General features: G+C 50.5%; 1 protein-coding gene across 1 annotated transcript in view; it reads left to right on the forward strand.

Moving 5' to 3' along the window:
- The first annotated feature begins 766 nt into the window (after positions 1-766).
- The window catches only part of EPS8L2 (EPS8 like 2), a 48984-nt gene continuing 31183 nt past the window's right edge, over positions 767-18567 (forward strand). Inside the window, exon 1 of the mRNA XM_036385076.2 lies at positions 767-1081. The gene's annotated coding sequence lies outside the window, so the exon portion shown is untranslated. The remainder of the gene's footprint in view (positions 1082-18567) is intronic.

The raw sequence follows: 18567 nt of genomic DNA on the forward strand, positions 1-18567 counted from the left end.
CCCTGCCATGGACACATCGCTATGATTCAGCTGATATCTTCCCTGCCAAGCACACCTTCCACTATCCCAGGTTGTTCCAAGCCCTGTCTAACCTGGCTTTGAACAATTCCAGAGATGGGGCAGCCACAGCTTCTCTGTGCCAGAGCCTCAGCATCCCCACAGGGAAGAATATGTTCCCAATATCCCATCTAAATCTACTCTTTCATGGAAGAGCTGGGGCAAAACGAGGGGATTTATGGCCACATAAGCCCAAGGAGCGCAGTGCCACAGAGGGGGTACCCCAAAGGGGACTCTGCTCCGCACCCCTGATTGCTTTGGGGAATGTGAGAGAAAGACGCTTTGCCTTTTCCCTCCGTCTCCCAGCACCTTCCCTTGCCGCAGACGTCGGGACAGAGAGCAGGCAGGGGCGATGCTGGAGGAAAACAAGCCGCGAGCCAGCGCTGAGGAGAGCCCTGGGCTGCACAAAAGGTGCCTTGTTCCCCCCATGAGGCGGTCGGGCAGCACGTCCCCTCCCTCACCGGCGATGGAAAACTGAGCTCCAAGCACTCCTTCACCTCCCCTCGCCACCTTCACCCTTCCCATTGGGTACAAAATGTTCTCGGGAGCAAGAAACCCCAAGTTTAACACGTCCCTCCTGGGCTCTTGGTCGCCTTGCCTGGGGAGTGGGCGAAGGCTGCAGCAGCCTCCGGCGCTGCCGGGGCCACCGGCTCCTGGTTATACAGTAACCTGTTGCTCCGGGTCCCAGCTCCACCTCTCGCTGCCTCCACATCCCTCCCCTCCTCTCTCCTCTGCCAAGGAACCTCTGTCACCTGCTCTCAGACACCCGCGGCGAGCGGCACCGGGAGGAAAGGGCAGCGGGGAGCCACGGTACGGGGACCCCCAGGCCGGGGTGCCGGGTGGGCTCTGCCTCCCACTCTCCTTCAGCCTTCGGGGCATCGGGCTCACAGCCTGTGCAGGCAGGACACGGAGCTTGACTGCTGGAGAATGGCAGCAGGATTTAACTAGGAAGGCACGGGAAACTGGGAGAGAACTCACGGGAGCTGAGCGAACTGCGGGAAACGAGAGCGGCTTCTCAGCACCGGTGAGTCCCTCTTTGCAAATCCTAAAACTTCATCCCCCTCCCCAGCTTTTATCCACTTCAAAAGTCTGTCCACAGACTGTCCTCCACAGATTCTGCTGTGGAGGGAGAATGGCTGGAGAGGGGTTGTGGCTGGGAGAACTATCAGTGTAGTTTTCTGTTGTTTTAATTAAAAAATATGAAAAAACGTACTTTTCCCAGCATTGTGTTTTCTGAGTTTTTTCCCCCCATCCTGGTGATTCCCCACCGGATGAGATCCAGTAGGTGGCACTTTCTTGGCAGCAAAATGTCCATTTGGCACAGAGCGAGGCATTTTTTCTGTTCCTAATGAAGTCTGGAGACGTAGTTTTGAGCAGCTGTTTGTTTGCAAACCTCGGGGCTTCCTCTTTTGGGGAAATGTGTAGAATTTCAGGCCGTTCCCCGCCGGGCCCCTCAAAGAGCTGCTGGTTTTGGTGGGCCAGCTCTCCTTGCCCCTCATCCTGGTAGGATTTGCCACCCGATTTCAGCACTGAGGGAAGCTCAGAGCTGCGCTGTTCCTTCACGTGACAGCTCTGCCTCCTGATGAGATTTCATCTACGTTAACGAGTCGCAGCATTCCCATCCCCTTTCTCTTATTTTCCTGGAAAATGCTGGTGCAAACTCCACTGAGGACAAGGCTCAGGGACAAATGATGTGACTGACATTATTTTCAAATACTGGAAATAACTGTGACACAGCACAGTAGTAAAATCTGGTGATTGCCCTGCTGTAATTAGGACAACAGGGAGTTAACGCTTGTGTTGCTGGGCTGCTCCAAAAGCAGGGATCAGATCCATTGGTAGTTGCTCATCCAGGAGTGCCAGAACTTGGCTGGCATGTACCCCAAAAAAGGACTTTTTCTGAGTAAAGAAGTGACAGAGGCTCAGCCCCCAGCTGATACAGCAAGGACCCATGCACGGTTTTGCTCACGGATGCCACAGGCAACAGCGCATTCCTGGCTCCGTTTTGCTCTGTGAGTTTTCGGTTGATTAAGAAGGAAAATTAGTCCTTCACAGACAGAAAGGGCAGGCAGCAATGCTGAACCAAGGAGCCCTTTAAAAGAGGGCTGGGAAGAGGGATTGGGATCCACTGTGGGAAGGTGTCTGTGAGAGGCAAGGTCGTTGGTTGGCCATGTTTAAAACCAAGGCTTGAGCTGGTGTTTGGGACAACACTGCAGCTCAGATCCACTGTGGTCAGGCCTGCATTGTTCCTGCTGCTGGTTTCCACAGCTGAAGCCTTGGGAAAGAGCCTGTGTTCTTCCAACTGTGTTTCAGCTCTCCAGGTGGTCTAGAGCAGGACCCACTCTGCTGTACTCATCAGGGCAGGGTGGCTTTGTCATGTAATCATAGAGCTTAGAGGAACAGGGGATGTTTTTGGGCACCTGAGGAAAAGTTTGGCACCAGCATTGTTGAACTGGCTGTTGGTGAAGTCCCGGGAAGGGAGCAGCTGTGAGTGACGCTGGAGAGTGGCTGTGACGTGCGCACACTGCTCCTGTGGGGCCATGGAGCAGTTTGCCAAGGCAAGCTTTCAGTCCTTGGCTTTCTGCCCCTCTGCCCTCACCCCCCCATGTCAGGGTGGGCACACACACCACGAGAGAGGAGGGCAGCAGGGATCCTGCTAAGCACCAGGAGGAAATGTCTTCTGAGCCGCAGGATAGGTATCGCAGGGGCAGACAGAATGTGCCTTCAGTGCCCACCTTTGCTGACTGCAAACCACTCACTATCAGTCAGAGTGACAAAGCCCAGCCTTGAGCCTGAAATAGCCCTGCAGGTTGTTGCTCCTGGGTCTCCATCTGCCCAACTCCCATGGGTGGTGTGATGGGTCAAGGGTAGGACTAGATGATCTCAAAGGTCTCTTCCAACCATGATGATTCTGTGAAGGACACTGCAGAGCAGATGCTGTCTTTGGTGAAGTCACAGCAGCCACCATTTTGTCAGGCTGTGACAAATTGTCATGGCTGCCTGCCTGGATTCATCCAAGGGCGTGAAGAGACAGGGAAGGGTTGTACAGGAAGAACCCTGGCCTGCTTGCTCTGCTCTGGTCACTCAGCCAGGCTGTGGGTACTGAGAGGAGACCCTGCTGGGGCATGGTCTCAGGGCCAAACCTGCCAGAGGTTTGTTGGCATCTGCCCCTGGATGAGATGGCTTGGAATGTGTTGGAAAACAAAATGCTTTTCATAGGGTCACAGGATGATTCTGGAAAAGAAAGATTCAGAAGAGACACTAATGCACTGTAGGACTTGGGAGGTTTCAATCCTTGTGGCAAAAAAGAAGGGAGTGAAACAGGGAGAACAAATGCGTTGGCTTGTGTGGGCTTGAGAAACATCCATATGAAATAAGTCCTGAGTGCGTGGGGGACTCTTGGAGCATTATTCCCAGAGGGCTGGATCTGGGACTGCTGCTTTGGAGCACTTTCTGTCATACTCTTGGCTTTCTCCCTTCCATGCCATGGTCTCTCTGAAGTGCTGGGCCAGGGCAGGTTTGTGGTTTTGAAGAAGACTCAGTGTTTTTAGTCCTTGAACGGGGCTGATCAGGGCTCATGACTCCTTTCCACAAGTGCAGTCAGCAGCGCTGCCCTTCCCTCCAGGGTGGACAGAAATGCACGGCCTTTAGCCTGCGAGTTTGGTGTCATTGGCAATAAAACAATCACCCTTGGAAAATTCTTGAGCCTAGCCTAGTGACCCCCAAGCAGAAGTGCCAAGTAAAGTCCACTGCTACAACTTGTTGGAGCGACAGGGATGACCTCCTGCACTCTGCTAGAGCTTTACCAGCAGCTCAGTGTCTGCCTGGCATCACAGCTCCCATGGAGTGCCAGCAGATCCAACAGCACTTGGCTCTGCCAGCATGGACTCCTGAACCACCTGTTTGGCCAAGGCAATGCAGGTGCCCAGAAACACCCATCTACCTGCCCAGGAGGTGTTTATGTTTCCCACTGCAAGGGAGGGGAAGGGTGGAAAGGAAGGAAACCCTCCCTGCTCATCCGACTGCATTGCAGGGGAGTCCTTGCACCATCAGAAATGGTGCCAGGCACTGTACCACACCTGAGAGATGCAGGAGGTGAGATCCAAGGAGGCCCAGGAGGCCTGAGAGCACAGTTTGGCTCTGGATCTCCACCTGCCCACAAGACCATAGTTAGGAATGCAGCAGAGCAGAAGGATTTGCATGGAGTGGGGAGGCTATGAGTGAACAGCATATCTGTCTGCTTGCAGTGGGTTTAATATGTCAGGGTCAGGGAAAAATATGCTGTCATTTAGGTGTTAAGAGAGAAAGGAAAGGGATCCAGGGAGAGCTGCTCCCACATGGACATGGCCGCCTCTGCACATAGGTGAGGGTTTGTCTTTTCCCAAGGCAGAGAGAGTTTTCCTTTCTCCTGGGCTGATGACAGTACCGCCTTCAAAATTGAAATGCATGATGCCACGGGGGTAACCAAAAAAGTCCTGGCATTTTACTTCCTGGTAATCCAGATAAATTAGGAAGAATTGCAATTAAGAAGGGAGGGAAGGGTGTGTAGCTGAGCTGGACCGGTTTGGAGATATTTCCCATTCACCTGAACTGCAATTCCCCAGGAGAGCCCAGCCCTTGTTCCCATTATCCAGGTGCTCCCAAGAGTGTTTCTGCAACGTGCTCACTGCCACTGAGGATCTGCCGAGGAACAGAACAAAAGCTTCCAACCCCCGGGAAGAAGTGGGGAGTCACAGGCTCTGCCTGCTCAGCTGCCCTGGGACAGGGACTGAAGTGCCCAGACAAGCTGCTGGGGCCCTGATTTGGTTGGAAGCACCAGGTGAGGCCTGGAGGTGCCTCTTCCTGCAGGCACAGTGGGATGCAGGGACCCTCACAAGGGAAGAGGCTGGTGGCAGAGGCTGGGCTGCTCTAGCCTGTCTGGCACAGAGCTCAACCCTTCCTGGGATGCTCTGTGCTCTTACATCCATCCCTGCATTCAGAGGAGGATCCAAATCAACCCCTCTCACCAGCATCTCCCACAAAGGTTCTCCTTGTCCTGCTGAGACGCGCAAACACATCTCACATGTGAGAAATCCTCATCTCCAGTGCCAGGGGCACATTCCCCCATCCAGTCCACACTTGGGGTTTCACCTGTCGAGGTATTAGCCCACCTATTCACCTCTTCTTTCCCACTCCCTGGACAGTGCCATAGCTTCTAGCAGCAATTTCAGCTGTAATGGAGGAGCTGAGCACCCTCAGGGTGACAGGATGGGATTTTGCAACAGCCTTGGCTGTCGTGATGGGCAGGTGTGGCACAAATGAGCCCTCATGGGCCTCCAACCTAGCCTTGCCCCAGGTGAAGGCAGAACTTTCCATGGCTGGTGGAACAGGAACACTCCACATTTGTGGTCTGAGGTCTTTCAGCACTGCCTTGGAGTGGGACAGAAAGAATTTTCTGGTTATTATTTTTGGTTATTTATTTTTGGTTTCTGGTTGGGGCACTGACCCCCAAAAGCTTTCATGATTTGAATTTAAGTTTAGTCCTTCTTGCTTCCTTTTTTCTTTTTTCCCTTCCTCTGTCTTATCAGTCTCAACTTGTCCAGATCTATATCCTACAAAGGTAAAGTGCAGCCCATCAAATGGCAATAAACCAAAGTTCAGGCACCACAGCTGATTCAGAAAGTGAAGTAGTGCTGCTGGTGGGATGGCGATTGGGATCAGGCTGAGTCAACACCACCCTCCCCCAGACTGTTTACACCTAACTTCCCTGTTGCTCAGGATGGACAGAAGTGGGAATCATCTGGCAGCTGAGAATCTCTTACAAATGTTGGCTGCTGGAACTAGAGCTGAGGGTGGCTCCAGATTCCCTCACCAACAAATACAAGGTGAATCCCAAACCTGACCCACCTCCCTGCTGTGGACATGCCAGCAGCTTGTCCTAGTCTGTCACTCATTCCTCACTGCCACCATCAGGACTCTCTTGGGTCAATCCTTGTCCCACCAGTGCTGCCAGCCAGAATTGTGACTTGTGGATACAAACTCTTCCAAGTACTCCAAACTCCTCTGTGTCCTTTTCACAAGGGCATGGAGTGACAGGACAAGGTAGAATGGCCTTAAGCTGAAGGAGGGTGGCTTTACATTAAATTTTGGGAAGAATTTTTTCCCTGTGAAGGTGCTTAGGCCCTGGCACAGGTTGCCCAGAGAAGCTGTGGTTGCCCCATCCTTGGAAGTGCTCAAGGCCAGGCTGGACAGGGCTTGGAGCAACCTGGCCTAGTGGAAGGGAGGGACAGGGCATGGTCCATTTCCCATAAAGGGAAACGGAACTTTTTTCAACCTGAACCATTCGATTTATGACATGATAAATCAGGTTTGAGGCTTTCAGTGGAGACTCTATGGAGGCAAAGCAGTGACTTCACTGTCTGTGATGAGATAAACACAGAGGTGTCCATTTGCCTGAGCCTGAGACAATCCTTTTATCAGCAAATTCATTTCATAAAAACACCAGGGAGAGGAGAAGAGAGAAAGGTAATTTGCACCCACGATATCCCTTAATAAATCATAGGCTGAAGCCTACTCTCATTCCTGACACTGCTGCCTCTTAATTATAGCTGTGTTCAGCTGAGGAGACAGAGGAGGAGAGCTGGGCGCTTTGCAGAAGGGAGCACTAATTAAAACCTCTTTTCTCTGGGAAGATATTAATGTCTTCCTCTGGGGCAGAAGCAAATGGCCTTGTCTGTGGCCATTCCCGCGGGTTAACCTGTAACTCTGACTTTCACACAGCCAGGCAGTTTGTCCTGTTTTTGGTACCTGCTGCTCTCAGCATGGCTTCTTGGCTGAGATATGGGACTTTCAAAAGTCCTTGAAAAAGGAAGAGCAATAACATGTACCCAGGAAGCCTGTGCAGGAGTGGAGGTAAGGTTAGGTAGTAGGGGTGGCTCCTCAGTCCAGGTACAGACCACAAAAGGGTTTTGCACACTATCCCCTGATATGTGACACAAGCAGGATTTCTGAGATGGAGAGAGTACCCCAGACTGCATCCAAACAAATCCTCTGATTGGAGTTATGTGGACTTTAACAGGCATGATCCCCTTCCCCATGAGAGGAGAGTCCACGCCCTCAGGCTGGTGGGGGAAGGAGTCTTGCACCACCAGGTACCTGCACACCAGCATCTCTGCCTGATCTCCTGATGGGTTTGAGACCTGGTCATGCAGGCAGGCACATCCCTGATTCACTTCTTTTTCAGTGCAGGAGAACAGAAACCCTGCCAAACTGTGGGAGGGGAGTGGTACATCTGAGCCATGGAAGTGACACTTTGACCCACTGAAGTCAAAGGGCTGATTCTATGATTCTATCTATGTTTCCATGATTCCCAAAGAGAGTAACTTAGGAATCTCCAGCTACCTTGCAGAGTTTCCATAGCAGGGAACCCAACTGGTGAAGGAAGGCTCTAGTCCAGCATCCAGGTACATGCTCACTCCAACCTGGCATTCAAGCCAGAGTCAAAACACAAGGAAAATATTGGGCTGGATTTTTCCCCCTTGTTTGTTTTGCAACAGAAGGTGCAGGGCAGGATTGTAAAAGTAGCATGAAAGACTCTCAGGGATAACTTCAAGAGCTGTCAGGTTTGCTGTGAGTTGCTACTGCTTGGAAAATAGGTTGATAAAATTTCAGAAGCTTAAAAAAAGCCAGAAAAGCTGTGCCTCTGTCAGAGAAGCTGCTGCATGGAGTGAGGCAGGAGCAGGTTCAACAGGATAAATTGAGAGCAAATGTACCAGAGCTGTGCTCATTGCTGGTCTCTGCCAGAACGAGCAGGTAACACCCAAGGTGTGGTCGGGCCATCGGCTGCCCGAGCAATCTCTTGACAAGGAAGCACCTTTTGCTGCTGCTGCGTTCTCTCTGAGCTTAAAACCAAACCAGGAGCAGCCCCTGTATCTGTGACTTCAGCCCTGAAACTTGCAGTGCTCTTCAGCTTGGGAGAGGGACACTTAGATGCTGCTCTCCTTGAGATCTGTGATACAGCCTGTGGCATGGAGACAGGGAATGAGGGACCAGCTGCTTCCTGCTGACAGAGCTGGGGGGCATCCCATGAAACCAGCAGCTGGTGAGTGCAGCAGGAAAAAAAGGAGGTGGCTGAGAACATCATGCAGAGCCAAGTATGGAGCATCCTGCCACAGGCCATTCAGGATGCCCAGAGTTTACAGAGCTTAGACAAATGCAGTTGGAGAAATTCAGGGATGGAAAAGGGCACCAGGAGCTCTTCACTCGCACTGCTGGAGGCTGGGAAATGCAGAGAGGCTTCCTGTGCTTCCATCCTGTTCCTGGCTTCTCCTCCAGGTATGCATGAGTGCTGCAGCCGTGTGTGCCCCCAGCCTGCTACCAAGCAGAACTGAGGGCAGGTGATGGGAGAGGTGATAGACCACCCCACATTCAGGCAGCTGCTCCTGGCTCCTCTGAGCCAAGGGGAGGATGGAAGGGAGGAGAGGAGCTCTGGCCTCAGTGACTGCTCGGTGGAAGGAAATGTTGTACAGGTTTAGTCAGAGCCCAGGAAGGGAGGCCTGAGACCAGCCAAGCAGCCAAAGCCCTGCCACAGCCACATGCAAACTAGACCAGACAGGTCCCAGAACATCTGCTCCACACCTGGCACGAGCCTGGAAACACTCCTGCTCCCTGCTCCCTTCTCCCTGCCTGCCAACAGCTGGTGAGCAGACAGTCAGAGGTGAGAAGGATGATGTGGAGCAGGAGAAGGTTATGGGGGAGATCTGGGCTGCCACCATCCTCAGCAGTCCCTGGTATTTTCCCAGAGCTGCTTCCAACATGATCTGCCCTTCCAGGTGCCTGTGGCTGTCAGGATGCTGCTCAGAGTGCTCTGCTCTGGTGCCGTGTGGGTGATGGACACATAGCTTCTTCTCTTGGAATCCTCCTGACAACTCAAGCTAAAGGAGCACTTGGGTAGCTCATGCCATCCCTGAGCATCCATGAGCTCAGCTGTAGGCCCCCAGGGCAGGATTCAGGAACACCTGGCTGAGGAGCACCAGGAACAGCTCTTTGTCCTTCCCAAACCACAGGTATTCCTGTGCTCTCAGGGCCACCTGCCCCTCCCTTCAGAACAACCTTCCCAGAATATACCAGGTTCTCCAGTGTGCATGTTTAGGCACAACTCTGCTTCTGCCAACCTTTCTCTGCTCCAGAGGGGTTGCATAAACCTGTGGCTCATTTAAGGATCAGACCCCAGTGACAGTCAGGCCAGCAAGGAGAGTTCAGTGGTTTTAAACCCCAGGTCATGGTAAGCACCACCTGGCTCCCCTTTGGCTGCAGGAGCATCCACGTGGCCTGTGTTGGCCCCACTGCGTGCCAGCTGCCCTGATCCTTCCACACACACACCTTGCCCACCTAGCATAAAAGGGATTTCTTGCTCCTTTCACCCCCTCCTCTGAGGATTACAGGGTTATGCAGGGCAGAAGGCATCTCAGGAGATCTCCAGTCCAACCTCAAGCAGGGTCAGCTCTGAAATCAGAGCAGGCTGCACAGTTACTCCTGCTGTTCTTGAAAATCTCCAAGAATGAGATGGCACAACCTCCCTGGGCAAACCTGCTCCATAGTGCTGGGGTTCCCAGAGCAGAAACCCTGTCCTTCATGTGCCCTGCAAAGCTTTAGCCTTTGGAACTGGAAATCTCCATGCCAAAGACCCTGTGTGCACACAGTAGTGCCCAGGGAAGCCTTTCCTCTCTAAGGCACTGCAGGAAACTCTTCTCTCCCCTTCCCAGCCCTGGAATCAGTCTGGTTCCTCCTAGCCCAGCTCAGACTCCCATCCCAGCCTCTGCATGGACCAATTGTGCTTTTTCCTCCTCGCCCTTGCAAGAGATTAATTTTTTTTTTTTGTGGCAAGATTGTTAAAACAATTCTGCACCGCAAGATTAGAAACTGCCATTTGAATTATTTTGATAAACCCAGCCTCACACATCCTTCTATTCTATACAGAACAAAGGGCAAAGGGAATGGGGTTTATTTTGGTTTTGGAATGAGCTCTCCTGGGACTGTTTTGGTTACTGGGTAACTGGATGTTCAGGCTGAAAAACCCTTCTGTGGTCTCATCCACAGCTTTGCTGAAAGCCCAAACATTGGAAATCAACCCAGTGATTTCCTGTGACTGTACATCTTGTCTTCTGACCCTAGAAACAGAGCAGGGCATCCTTCAGCTGGGTGTGAGTATTTTGAAGCAGAACATGTTTTGTATCATCAATGAATATTATGGTTCCTATAGGGACTCTGTGAAAATCCAAAAATCTCAGCATTTTGCATGTAAAACAAATCAGTGATGGACAGCAAAAGTCCCTTTGCATGAACTCCCATTTCTGCCTTTCAGAGGTGAATGGGAAGAGATAAATCACCATTTTTCCATTTAAAAATTTATCTACCATGATAATATATATGAAAATACCAACTACAGAAGGGAAAAACTACATTAGACTGCGACTAAAAAAGCTCAAGTGATGTTTTCAGACCAAAAGCTGACCTGAGCCCCACCACATCTCCAGGATCCACTACTGAGCTGGTTAAACTGGCTGTTTTCCTGCAGTGACACTCAGAGCCAATTTTCCATGTGCCAAGTTTAGCTCAAATGAATTGTTACAAATAGCCAAAAATACCCAGGCAGGATATGAGTAGGAAGCACAACATAGGATGGGAAGAGATAGCAGTTGTCATCATTATTGTTGAATGTTGTCATCATTAGCTTAAAAAGGGTGGAAAAGCCTTAAATATCAAATGAGATTTTTAAGAGATTAATCTCCTCCCTTAATTCTTCTGCCCCACCCTCCCAACAAAAAGCCCAGGATGAGTTTTTGAGCAGGAAATGAAAATTACTGATACTTCCCAAGCCCCAAACCCCTATTGCTATAGACAAAGATTTGAAACAGGAGCAGAGTGGAATAGCTCCTCCCTGGTATGGGCAGAGGGAGATGGGCTGCAACCCTCTCCCTTTCTTTGGGGAAAGATGGGATGTTGTAACCTTTCTACCTAGGCAGAAAAGGATTTTTAGTTCAGATTGGCCAATTACTTCTGCAGATTTACCAATCTTCATCAAACCCCAGAGAGTTTGAGCTGACATTGCTAGAGACAAACTGAAGCTAAACCTGGCCCCAAAGTGGCTCTGAGCCTAATAACAGGTTTTCTCTAATAGAGAAAAAGCTCTTGGCACACCAACTGCCCTGCTACATGCCTGAATTTCTGCCAGGGAAGTGAATCAGCATTTCAGGGAGTGACCAAAAATGCCCTTCCTTAGGAGGAGGTAGTGGAAAGGTCCCTTGGATCTCAGCTGCTCTGTCTTGCTCATGAACCAGTCAGCATGGGGAGTGCACTGACAAACAAGACTCCCTCTCGCCCCTCCTGAGGGGATGAGGAACCAGCCACACCCCCCAGCTTTGCTTGGTGCTTTTCAGCCCAGTTTGGGTTGGCAGCAGCTAGGCAAGGATGGTCAGCTGTATCATGCTCTGCCTGGGGCTAAAGGTTGGGAATTACTGTGGAAAATGAATCTGCCTGCCAAATGCATCTGTTAGGCTTTACAGCTGTCCTGTTAGGGGTAAGGAGGCAGGAATGCTGAGGCTGGCTCCTAGGGATTGCACAGGATTGATGTGAAGAGGGCACTGTGTTCTTACACATTACAGCAATCATCTAATGGAAAATTAAGACACTTGAGTGATTAGCTCAAACAGCAAGGTCAACCTGTCCCCTACCTGTACACCCACACCTAGTGAGAAATTATTGATCCCCACCAGACAAACCAGAACCACCCAAGGGTATCAGCATGGTCCCTGTTGGACCAGGCAGCTTTGAAGCTTCTGGAAGCAGTCTTGTTGTGGGTGCTTTGAATAAACAGAACACCACCTTCCAGCACGGATGTCACAGTCCTGAGCTTTGTTCCTGGAAATCCCACCATGACAAACACCACTCCACTGTGCTTCTGTCCATCAGAGCTGTGACATTACTGTGGGAAGCAGTAGGGACACAACAGGAACCCTCACAACTCCATCTAAGCTTTAGCACATCCTCATAGATTCTGGGATGGTTTGGGTTGGAAGGGATCTTAAAGCCCACCCAGCTCCACTCCCTGCCATGGGCAGGGACACCTTCTCTTAGACCAGGGTGCTCCAAGCCCCATCCGACCTGGCCTTGGACACTTCCAGGGCTGGGCAGTCTGCAACCCCCACCGGTGCCAGCCTTTCACCGAGTCTCCCATCTGTTCCACAGATGCCTTCGAGCTTGGAAAAGCCATCAGAGAAATATTCCAGCTCTGCAGGAGGTGCACATGAGGAACAGCTCTGAGAGCTGGTGCCCGCAGCCAGGAACATGAGCATACAGCCAGTTTCAGGATTTTGGTGTTTTGCCTGAACACAGATTAATGCCCTTCTCCAGGCTGGGCTCGGCTGTTATCCATCCTGCTCTGGAATATGACACGCACAGGCAGAGTCGCTCCCTATTTTTACTGGCCTGATCTCTGAGTCCTGATTTTTAGACAGAGCAAAGAAAAAGCTTCCCTTTCATCAAAAGTATGAAATCCTTCCCATGTCTAAAAATCACACCTTTAAACCCCTTGCTGCTGGTGAACCAGTGCACAGAGTACAGCACCCGGCTGGGAAAAGGGGATAATTTTGGGGGGTTGTGAGTTGAATAAGGATGCACAGCAGAGAAACCTTCAGCATGACAACAACCAGTGCTTTCTTCAGCAAACTTTTTGGATACCAGGCATGCTACACCCACAGGTCCTGGCGGCTCTGGAGCCATCCAGCCTTTCCCTTGCATCCTGCCCAGACAGTCCCACGGCCAGCTCCAGTCTCCCACAGCTCCTTGGCTCCCACCTCCCAGGAGCTGGGTGGTGCTAGGGACAGGATTAGCTCACAGAAGGTGTGGGCACAAAACAAAAACAGGACAGAGGGGAAAAAGCTACAAATTTCCTCACAAAACTCCTCTCTTCCCAGGAAGCCAAGGGAACACGTCATGCTGGTTTTTCTTCCTGGGCAGTACAAGTGACTCACATGACACTTTCTCCCAGTTGGGTAGTTTTGAACTGGGGTCTTTTAATTTAAACTATTTAATGAGGTTTTATGTAAGGAATGCTCATTCATCTTCCTCCGTCTTTCCAAAGGCATCCATTAATATTTAATGTGCTGTTTCTGGGCCTGGCTCTCTAGCTTTCTAAACTGCAGCCCAAGCATGGATAATGCTCACCTTGGAACCCCTGGCAAGACACACAGCAAGCCCAAACCTGCTCCCTGTTTTCCTTCCACCCAGCTCCTGCAGAATTCCTCCAATAGAGAGGCAAGGTGTAAATCCAGGAGCTGTGACTCGGCACCAGGACTCTGCAAACAAGTCTTTCTGAGGGGTGGTGGAGCCAGCTTCCAGTTTTTTCCCAAGATCTTGAAAACTGTGGCCATTTGTGCATTTTCCCTGGGTATTTATAGAGCAGGGCGCTGTCCAGACCTGCTTTTGGTTGTAGCCCTGGCAGGAAGGTTTTACTTTCTGGCAGGAATATTTGGTTGGTTCAGACCTTTCCTTTCCCACTCCAGCCTGTGGGCACCAAGGGCCTCCATTGCCACTGGACTCTGGACTGGGACCTAAATTAAGGTCTGCTTGTGGATCACCATGGACACATTCTCTCTATAGGCAGTTCATGAATCTCCAATCAGGAATATGTAAATATTGGCACTTTTGCTCTGTAGTGCCAGTTTGTGTTCCTGAGCTCCCAAGGCTCCATTTCATCCCTGTGGAGACCAACAGGAAATCCAGATGGGATTCAAAGGGGGGTCAGGGTCCACCAAAGCTGGTATGGGGGTGGCTGTAGGTCTGAGATGCCTCAGTCCAAATGACTGGCTGCCACTTCTGCCGTGGAGGCTAAAGAACACTTGGTTCCTCTCTGCCCAGACCTGTTGGGCTGGGTTATATTTATCCAGGTGTTTGTCTTCTGGAGAATCTCCACAATGTGAACAATTTGATGTGCAGTGCAGGGAGTGTATCCTTCAGACACCGGGCAGGTTGTACCTGGGGACTGCCTCTGCTGGAATGTGGCACGTGCCACACACACCCTGGAGCTCCACTCCCCTCCTTCCATAGGCTTCTGTCTTTCCAAAGGGACCCATGATCCTGAGTGGCTCCATCACTGTAAAGGTAACTTGAAAGGGTGGAAGAAAGAAAAAACAGAGGACTTGCCACTTTCCAGGTAGTGGTGTTCTGACTTGGTCCTGCTGAACAACCAAGGCCTGATTTTGAAAAAACAGGGTTTGGAAATTTTGGATGGGACAAGATCTTGGCTTGCTTCTCCAAGGAGAAACAACAACCTTTTCCTCTGTTTGGGTGTCAGCCTCTCTGCTCTGGATTTGCATTTCCTGATTCTTTCTGACTAACCCAAAGATTATTTTTTTAAAGAGTGCATGTTCCTGGCAGAGACCCTGAGTTTCTCCTGGTGAGCCCTGAAGCCATCCTTACGGGCAGGTTCAGAAAAGCAACTAAAAGAAGGAGAAGGGTGGTTCCAGGAGGCTGGACCAGCAGACCAGAGACCCATGTGAAATTCTCAAGTCAAGCACAGCTTCTGGGGTCCCTCTCACAACCACTTTGAGAGATCTAAACCAGTTTCTGTGAATTTAGGAGTCTTGGTGTCTCATGAGGAGCCCTGAGCACACATGTCCCAGTGCCACACGTATGCCCAAAAGGTGTTTTGTTAGTGGATTGATGTGGGATTGTGGCCTTCCCTACCTGCCAGCTCCTTCTATACCATCAGAGACGGTAGGGTAGATTGTGGGAACTGGGGGGATACTCTCAGAGGGTGGGGGAGCTGTCTGGAGCAGGAGCAGTGTAGGACACACACACCACAGTGCCTGTGCTCCCTTTGCTCTCCTGTGAATCCAAGCAGCCCAAGCGTTACAGCACAGCCCATCAAACAGCTTTCTCCAGTGTGACATTGCTGTAGGAAAACACTCAGCAGCCCTAACAGACAGCTTTTGTGGGCCTGAGAAGTCTGAGAGATAACATCGTGTGGTGGCCAGCTCATGTTTCTTCCTGACGCTTTATGTTACTGCCAAGGCTGCTGCCAGTCCAGCATTTCTGCCTGGCCCATCCCCCTGGCACGGGATACACACACAGACAGCAGGGCTACATTGAACCCCTCACCCCAGGCAGGATCCCAGGGGGCATTTCCATCCCAGGGATCTCCCCGGTGCCCAAGCCCCATCACCTCTTTGTGCAGAGATTCCCTTCAGCATGGCTGATGGGGAATTCGGAAGTCCTGTTGCCCCAGGCAGATTTCGGTGGGATGACTGATGGAAACACAGGCAAGGGTTAGAATATGCTTGGAAAAACTTGCTGTTACTCCTAGAACACTTAGTTTAGGGTTTTTGGGGGTTTTGCCATGTTTTTCTACTGTTCCAGCAAAAACTGTTCTGTTCTGACCACCATAAATCCTTGCTGCTACAATCACATCCTAATATTCTCTGATGCCAACAAACCCAGTCTCAGTCTTAAAGGTCTTAGACCCATGAAGAGAAAAACCCACAAACACCAGATGCTGCTGTTATTAACAGTGATGATAATAATAATAATTGCCCTAAAAACCCCACTAGTATTTCACATTTGCACATTGTCCAATCTTTACCCAGAATCCAGAATTTTTCATGTCCTTTCCATGCCCTATAAGAAGTCTGACCACAGCAGATAAGGGAGAACTATACCTAATAAAAATAAAGTAAAACAATAACAGAGATCAGCCCAGAGAGGAGAAAGAGATATTACTTTTTCCCTTCACAAAGTGCTTCTCCACCCTTGGAGAAGAGGGATCAATGTCACAGCTCCCTCTTCAAAGAGACTCAGAGAAAGCCAAAACAATGCATGGCCAGCTTCCATTTGCTATAAAAGTACAGAAATGTGGTGCAGACAATGCCAGGCTCCTGTCACGGCTCCATGTGTCTTTGGGAGGATATTTGACCTCCAAGGATAAGACTGGCCGGAAAGTCAGGGAGTGGGGCTTCCTGTACTTTAGAGTACAACATGGCTTCACCCACCTTGATGGCCTTCAGCACTGATTTGTGCTGGCCTCCCCAAGTCCCTCTGGGACTTCCTGGCCTGCGCCAGATCAAGGTGCTAGGCTTTAGCCATGCAGTTTAGCTTCCCTCTAGTTTCTCCAGTGGCAGAAGACTGAATTTGAGCCTGGCTTAGCTCCTGGAGTCCATGTCTCATTCCATACCATGCTCATGTGCAAGGCTCAGCTGCCTTGCTTGGTGACCCCAGCAGAGACTCTGCCCTGCACCAGCAAAAGGGTGGGAGATGGTCTTGAAATTGGCTTTGATTAGGCTGACTCAAAGTTAATACCTGCACAGCCACACACTGCATGGTGACACTTGGGTCTCGCCTTCCTTCCTACGCTGCTCCCGCTGGAGAAGGAGGAGGCAGCAGCCACACCTGCTGGGAGATAAGGGGGAGATCAGAACCCTCTAATCAGGGCAGGGAGAAGACAACATCTGGCTGAGGCTGCAGACTGTGGGAGCTCTTAAGGATTCTCCCAAGGGGAGAGAGAACCTAGGGAAGGCCAGCCCACAGCTTCATCTCTCACATCTTGGTTCTGTCCACATTTCAGGTGAAGTGCTCTTAGCCCTCCTTCACCTTTCACAGGCCCAGCTGCCTCTTGATTTAGCAGATTCATTAGAAAGTCTCCAACCCCTTAGGAATGTGCCCTTCCCCCTTGCAGTCTTCCAGTTCAGATTCAATTAATATCCGGCAATTAAGGCTGAATTAAAAGCTTTGGCATGAGGCTCCATCCTGGTTTCACTTGGCCAGCACCACACCACGCCTTTGCTGTGACCAGCACAAGGCTGAGCACGGCCACGGCCTGAATGCAGTGGGGAGAGCTGAGCAAAGGGCAAATAGGAAAATAGCAGGAATAAATAAAGAAAAGGGAGCCCAGCATGATAAGGACCTGCTGACTTGGCAGGTGTGTGCACCATTTCCAGTTTCATGGCCTCTTTGGGACACAGGCACCCTGGAAGAGATGAAGCCTTCCAGGTTAGCTTATCATTTGGGGATGCCAGCTGATCCCATCAGGACTTTATTAATCATGAATAACCATGAGCTGAAGAATTCAGGGCTGGTTCCTGCTTCACCCACGAAGCCAAACTCCTCTGCCACTGCCATGGAGTCTGCACCTCTGGCAGCCACCCTGGGTTGCCCCAGATGGGCTCCTCAAAGAGCAGATCCCAGAGGTTTATTTTTTGGACACAACATAGGAAGGAGAAATAAAAAACAGGGTGACCTTAGCTGGTTCCTCCAGGTGCTTCACAGCTGGGGCTGGGACAGTTCTGAGCTCCATGGGCCAAACCTGGTGACACATTCCTGCTGGAGTAACCTGGATTTCAGTACATTAGGACATGGCCCTGGGGCAGTAAGAAAAAGGGAGCCAGAAATATGACACTAATATGCAGAAACACTCCCAGCTATCATCACATGTGGGACTCAAGTGATTGGGTGGTGCAGAGTAAACAGAACAGAGCGGGGCTTTTAAGAGCCCAAGTTCTCTTTTCCAGGTATCTTATGCTAATGCACAAAGAGATCCAGGAGATAGGAACAGTTTGAGGAATGTAAAAGGAAACCAGCAGACAGCTATTAACAGAGGAAAAATTCACAGGTATCCAAGCTTAGGCACAGAGATGGGTTTTATTACACTCAGAGGGCTTGGCAGACCACCAAGTTTCTATTCTAATGTGATTATGGATTTATATCTCTTATAGGTGTGCATAGAGATTTCAGTATCAACCACAAGAGAGACAAAAAAGGGGGAATTTAACATACTAGCTACTAAAATGCACTTGAGAGTCCTTTCTAGCAGTGTTTGTGCTGAGTGTGTTACTGTGACAGGAAACAGGCTGAAAGTTATAAGGCTGAGCCCAAAACATGCTGGGGTTCTCCATGCAGTCTGTGTACACCCAAGTACTTCACCAGCATCCTCATAAATGCATCTCTCTGACATCCCACTGACAGTTCTGATAAGATCAGTGAGAACACTCTCTCTGCCCTCACCTCAGGGTGAAACACACAGAGCAAAATACCACAAGTGTTCCAACATGAGGAATAAATGCGGATACGTAAGGAATCTAGGGCAGCTCTGCTGATGATACAACAAGCCCTACAGCAGATAGTCAGCCTCCAGAGGGGAAATCCCAGGTGTCAGGGATGACTCCAAAGTATTCCCTGGGGATTACACACACTTTAGCCTAGATTCAGTGAAGACAAACCCTTGGAGGAAGCTCCACTGCCTGCCCACGGCTGTCATGGCAGCCCTTGGCACATGCCAAGCACACTCAGCAGTTCCTTTGCAGGAAACCCCACTGAGGACACTGAGGAATTTTTTCCTTTAGGCCAGCAACAAGTATTTCAAAGCCAAACCTTTGAATTCTGACAACCTTATCATGAGGTAAGCAGGGTCTGACCCAGGCACAGAAGTGCCCCATAACTTTCCAAAAGAGACTTACTAAAATTTTAGGACATTGCCTTGGC

Source organism: Molothrus ater, chromosome 6 (assembly GCF_012460135.2).
Source record: "Molothrus ater isolate BHLD 08-10-18 breed brown headed cowbird chromosome 6, BPBGC_Mater_1.1, whole genome shotgun sequence".
Taxonomy (NCBI): Eukaryota; Metazoa; Chordata; class Aves; order Passeriformes; family Icteridae; genus Molothrus; species Molothrus ater.